We start from the raw sequence: 5,380 nt of genomic DNA, 5'->3' as shown, positions 1-5,380 counted from the left end.
AATTATATTGATGTAGTGACAATACTTTTTGTTTTCTGAATGAATGCTTGAACAGTGCATATTTTTTATCTTGTTGTTTATGAATGTTAAAATTGTTGGCTCTTAAAAGAATGATGAACAAAGAGAAATGTTATTGATAATCTGAAAAATCATGATATTGATTCTTGAAGCAAGAAAAAGCAGTGAAAAAGAAGAAGCTTGCGAAAAAAAAGAACAAAAAAACAAAAAAAAATACAAAAGAGAAAGAAAAAGCAAGCAGAAAAAGCCAATAGCCCTTAAAACCAAAAGGCAAGGGTAAAAAGGATCCAAGGCTTTGAGCATCAATGGATAGGAGGGTCCAAGGAAATAAAATCCAGGCCTAAGTGGTTAAATCCAGTTGTCCCTAACCATGTGCTTGTGGCATGCAGGTCCAAGTGAAAAGCTTGAGACTGAGTGGTTAAAGTCATGATCCAAAGCAAAAAGAGTGTGCTTAAGAGCTCTGGACACCTCTAACTGGGGACTTTAGCAAAGCTGAGTCACAATCTAAAAAGGTTCACCCAGTCATGTGTCTGTGGCATTTATGTACCCGATGGTAATACTGGAAAACAAAGTGCTTAGGGCCACGGCCAAGACTCATAAAAGTAGCTGTGTTCAAGAATCAACATACTTAACTAGGAGAATCAATAACACTATCTGAACTCTGAGTTCCTATGGATGCCAATCATTCTAAACTTCTAAGGATAAAGTGAGATGCAAAAACTGTTCAGAAGCAAAAAGCTACAAATCCAGCTTATCTAATTAGAACTAATATTCATTGATATTTTGAGATTTATAGTATATTCTCTTCTTTTTATCCTATTTCATTTTCAGTTGCTTGGGGACAAGCAACAATTTAAGTTTGGTGTTGTGATGAGCAGATAATTTATACGCTTTTTGGCATTATTTTTAGGTTGTTTTTAGTATGATCTAGCTACTTTTAGGGATGTTTTATTAGTTTTTATACAAAATTCAATTTCTGAATTTTACTATGAGTTCGTGTGTTTTTCTGTGATTTTGAGGTATTTTCTGGCTGAAATTGAGGGACCTGAGCAAAAATCTGATAGGAGGCTGAAAAAGGACTACAGATGCTGTTGGATTCTGACCTCCCTGCACTCGAAATGGATTTTCTAGAGCTACAGAACTCCAAATGGCACGCTCTTAATTGCGTTGGAAAGTATACATCAAGGGCTTTCCAGAAATATATAATAGTCTATACTTTATTTGAGTGTAGACTACGCAAACTGGCGTTCAACGCCAGTTCCATGCTGCATTCTGGAGTAAAACGCTAGAAACACGTCACAAACCAGAGTTAAACGCCAAAAACATGTTACAACTTGGCGTTTAACCCCAAGAGAAGTCTCTGCACGTGTAAAGCTAAAGCTCAGCCCAAGCACACACCAAAGTTGGCCCCGGAAGTGGATTTCTGCACTTGGACTTATTTCTGTAAACCCTAGTAACTAGTCTAGTATAAATATAACTTTTTACTATTGTATTAGACATCATTGGCATATACAGAGATCTTGGGACATTTAGTTATTAGACCTTGGGGGCTGGCCTCACAGCCATGCCTGGACCTCTATCACTTATGTATTTTCAACGGTGGAGTTTCTACACACTATAGATTAAGGGTGTGGAGCTCTGCTGTTCCTCGAGTATTAATGCAATTACTACTGTTTTCTATTCATTTCATACTTATTCTTATTCTAAGATATTCATTCGTACTTCAACCTGATGAATGTGATGATCCGTGACACTCATCAGCATTCTCACTTATGAACGCATGCCTGACAAACACTTCCGTTCTACCTGCGAAAGCTAGAGTGTGTATCTCTTGGATTCCTGACCCACGACATATGGTTGCCTCGCTTGACAACCGAGCCTCCCATTCCGTGAGATCAGAGTCTTTGTGGTATAAGCTAGAATCCATTGGCAGCATTCTTGAGATCCGGAAAGTCTAAACCTTGTCTGTGGTATTCCGAGTAGGATCTGGGATGGGATGACTGTGACGAGCTTCAAACTCACGAGTGTTGGGCGTAGTGACAGACACAAAAGGATCAATGGATCCTATTCCGACATGATCGAGAACTGACAAATGATTAGCCGTGCTGTAGTAGGAAAGCAGATATTCAGAAGGAACACAGTATCTTCATGCACTTATCTGGAATTCCCACCAATGAATTACATAAGTATCTCTATTTTTATTTTATGCTTTATTTATCTTTATATTTGAAAACCATTATAACCATTAGAATCCGCTTGCCTGAGATTTACAAGATGACCATAGCTTGCTTCATACCAACAATCTCTGTGGGATCGACCCTTACTCACATAAGGTTTATTACTTGGACGACTCAGTGCACTTGCAGGTTAGTTGTGCGAAGTTGTGAAAAAGAGTGATATTACAATTGTGCGTACCAAGTTGTTGGCGCCATTGAGATCACAATTTCGTGCACCAGAGAACTCATGAAGAAACAAGGATTTGGGATGCTGAGATCGACACGCACGCGCAGAAGACGCGCACACGTGGATTGTGAGGTCACATGGCGACGCGTACGCGCACATGACGTGTATGCGTGGATAGGAAATTGCCAAGCGACGCGTACGCGTACATGGCATGTACACGTCGATGCTTGCACGTGACTCACTTAAAAGCAAAACGCTGGGGGTGAATTCTGGGCTTCCCAGGCCCAGATCCAACTCAATTATGAGGCTATTAAAGGAAGAATTCAAGGGGGAATTGACATCACTTATCACATTAGTTTTAGTTTAGTTAAGTTTTGGAGGAAAAGTTAGTTTTAGAGAGAGAAGTGACGTTAGGATTTTTGCCAGTAAAGAATTTCATAAAAATAGTCGCGTTGTAGATATAGTCTTTAAACCGACAAAAATCCCTTCGTACAAACGTTTTGGTTGTCACAAGTAACAAACCCCTTTTAAAATTGATAACCGAGTATTAAACCTCGGGTCGTCTTCTCAAGGAATTGCAGGGAGGTATGTTCTTATTATTGGCTATGAAAAAGGTAAAATTGGGGTTTTGGAAGTAAGGTGGGAATATATTATATGATAAGTAAAATAAAATAATAATAGCTGTAAAATAAACCTTTGGCAAGGTATAAGAACTGGAGGTCCTTTCCTAGTTATCCTTATCAATTGTGATGAGAATTGGATTTTTCTCCCACTTTGTTAACCTCTAATTATGAAGGTAAGTTAGGTGGATGAATTAATTCCAATTCTCAACTAACAATGAGTTTGATAACTCAAGAGTCACCAATTATTTAACCAAGACCAAAAGGAAAGAAAATTGAAACTACTGGAATAAAAATGCCTTCAGATGGGAATAATAAAAAGGAACAATCATAAACTGAAATGCTTCAAATATCATTAATTCAAAATAGAGATCTGTAACATGGAATAATTCATAAATCAATTCAAATATTAAAAGCAAATAAATAAATAAAAGTAAACTGAAAATAAAAGAACATTAAACATGGATCCAGAGTTACTCTCAAAACAAGAAGAAATCCTAAATCCTAAAGAGAGAGAGAATCTCTCTCTAAACTAAATCTAAATCATGGAAAAGTGAATTATGAGAGCCTCCTTATGAATGGATGCATTCTCCCACTTTATAGCCTCTAATATGTGTTCTCTGGGCCAAAAACTGGGTCAGAAACAGCCCAGAAGTCACTTCCAGCACTTTCTGGTCCGTACAGGTCGCGGAAAAGTGATGCGGCCGCATGGCTCACGCGGCCGCGTGGGTTGCGTTCTTGCCAGGTCACGCGTCCGCGTGACTCACGCGTTCGCGTTGCCTGGCGTCGAGGCAGCTATGGCAAATTATATATCAAATCAAAGCCCCGGATGTTAGCTTTCCAACGCAACTGGAACCGCATCGTTTGGACCTCTGTAGCTAAAGTTATAGCCGTTTGAGTGCGAAGAGGTCAGGCTGGACAGCTTAGCAGTTTCTCCAACTTCTTGTATTCCTTCCACTTTTGCATGCTTCCTTTCCATCCTCTGAGCCATTCCTGCCCTGTAATCTCTGAAAACACTTAACACACATATTAAGGCATCTAATGGTGATAAGAGATGATTAATAATAAACAAATATTAGTCCAAAGAAGCATGTTTTCAATCAAAGCACATAATTAGGAAGGGAAATGTAAAACATGCAAATAGTATGAATAAGTGGGTAAAGAGTTGATAAAATCCACTCAATTGAGTACAAGATAAACCGTAAAATATGGGTTTATCAAGAAGCACTCTCTTCTCTCTAGAATTAGGATTAGATTTATGTTAATTTCTTAGATCTAGATTTACTTCTTCGCTTGCTTTAATTTTCCTATTGCTTTATGAATTCTTATGTAGATCTCTATTTCTTTTTCAATGCAATTTATGATTTCCATATCTTTTCATGTTTGCTTTGATTCTCTATTATTGATCTCTTGCCATTGTAGTTAGATCTCTCCTTAATTCTTGCAATTCATGTTGTTTACCTTTATTGCCTTTTATGTGTTTGATGAAATGCCTCTTTTAGTTATGAATTAGATTTTGTTCCTCTTGGCTTTGGTTGAGTAATTGGTGACTCTTGAGTTATCTAATTCCTTTGTTGATTGATAATTAGAAGTTGCTAATTGACTTGAATACCACTAAAGCCAGTCTTTCATTATGAGTTGGCTAGGACTTGTGGACTCAAGTTAATTCATCCACTTGACTTTCCTCCACTGTTAGAGGTTAACTAAGTGGGAGCAATGAACAATTCTTATCACAATTGATAAGGACAACTAGAATAGGACTTCTAGTTCTCATACCTTGCCAAAAGCTTTCTTAATTGTTAGTTCATTTCCTTTGCCATTTGCATTTCTTGTCTCTTACTACAAAAACTCCAAGACATACTTCATAACCAATGACAAGAACATTTTATTGCAATTCCTAGGGAGAACGACCTAATGTTTGAATACTTCGGTTATTTTTATAGGGATTTGTTACTTGTGACAACCAAATATTTGTATCAAAGGATTCTTTGTTGGTTTAGAAGCTATACTTTCAACGAGAATTCAATTGTGAATTCTATACCACACAAAAAATTCACGCATCAAAGCTCCACCTTCAGCTGGTGGGCATTGGGGCTTAGGTTGCTGTTTAAAATAGATAAACAAAATTGAGGAAGGATTTATATGAGTGTGTGATGTGTGGAAAATTGTTGATTAAAAATTTATAATGAACTGACGTTGCGACTATAGTCCTTAACCAATGAAGATTCTGCGTATCAATTTAAAAAGGGTTTTGTCATAATATAAGAATAAACTATTGGGAGTATGAATCCCAAGTCATCTCCCAACGAGTTGCTAAGAGAGTGCTATTTATTGATTAG

This window comes from Arachis duranensis, chromosome 1 (assembly GCF_000817695.3).
Source record: "Arachis duranensis cultivar V14167 chromosome 1, aradu.V14167.gnm2.J7QH, whole genome shotgun sequence".
Classification (NCBI taxonomy): domain Eukaryota; kingdom Viridiplantae; phylum Streptophyta; class Magnoliopsida; order Fabales; family Fabaceae; genus Arachis; species Arachis duranensis.
Note: the sequence above shows the minus strand (reverse complement) of the source record.